General features: G+C 41.5%; 1 non-coding gene across 1 annotated transcript; it reads right to left on the minus strand.

Moving 5' to 3' along the window:
* Positions 1 to 644: 644 nt before the first annotated feature.
* Positions 645 to 751, minus strand: LOC146903217 (small nucleolar RNA R71). The gene has a single exon (XR_015024317.1). It is a non-coding gene; the product is annotated as a small nucleolar RNA R71 (small nucleolar RNA).
* Between the last annotated feature and the right edge of the window lie 361 nt (positions 752 to 1,112).

The following is a 1,112-nucleotide window of genomic DNA, read 5'->3' on the forward strand; positions in this document are numbered from 1 at the left end:
ACTATTACTTCGATAGGTCGTACACTTGCGGTTTGGCCCTATCAAGTTTTTGGCGTCGTTGCCGGGGAGTTAACTAATTTAATTAGCTTTTTCTTAGTGATTAGAATTCTCTCTTCTTCTCTTTCTTTTTCTGTTTTTATTTTTATTTTTATTTTTCTGTTATCACTAACTTCTTGGGTTCTCAATTTTTTATGCGAAAAACCAGAAATCGAGTTGTAATAATCAACGAGATCGAAAGGTATTTGCATAGACGAAAGAGAGACGCACGAAATAACACCGCCATGGCCAATCGCACTCTCAAAGAGTATGCAACGCCGTCTACGGCTGAGCCACAAGCTGTTATTGTGTACCCAACGGTTGAGGATGACAATTTTGAAATTAAGCCTGCCCTACTTAACTTGGTGCAACAAAACCAATTCTCGGGATCCCCCACTGAGGATCCTAATCTTCACATCTCTGTTTTCCTACGAATTAGTGGAACCATGAAGGAGAACCAAGAAGCCGTAAGACTTCATCTCTTTCCCTTTTCCTTAAGGGATAGAGCTAGCGCTTGGTTCCATTCCCTCGAAGTCGGTTCCATTACTTCATGGGATCAGATGAGGCAAGCATTCCTTGCCCGTTTCTTTCCACCATCTAAAACCGCTAAACTTAGAGACCAAATCACGCGGTTCAACCAAAAAGATAGGGAATCTCTCTATGAGGCGTGGGAGCGTTTCAAAGAAATGCTAAGACTTTGTCCCCACCATGGCCTAGAGAAGTGGCTTATAGTCCACACTTTTTATAATGGCTTGTCTTATACCACTAAGATGTTTGTTGATGCAGCTGCAGGTGGAGCACTTATGAACAAGAACTACACGGAGGCGTATGCCTTGATTGAAGACATGGCTCAAAATCATTACAAATGGACCGACGAGAGAGCCATCACTAGTTCTTCATCCTCCAAAAAGGAGGCAGGTATACACGAAGTCTCTAACTATGACCACCTTGCTTCTAAAATTGATACACTAACTGAAAAACTTGAAAAACTCAATGTTAGTGCTATCAATTCTGCTTCTACTCCTTCTTGTGAAATATGTGGTATAACTGGTCATGCTGGTGTTGATTGCCAACTA

The sequence above is a fragment of the Medicago sativa genome, chromosome 8, assembly GCF_051527215.1.
Source record: "Medicago sativa cultivar Bolivia chromosome 8, Bolivia_mono, whole genome shotgun sequence".
NCBI lineage: Eukaryota > Viridiplantae > Streptophyta > Magnoliopsida > Fabales > Fabaceae > Medicago > Medicago sativa.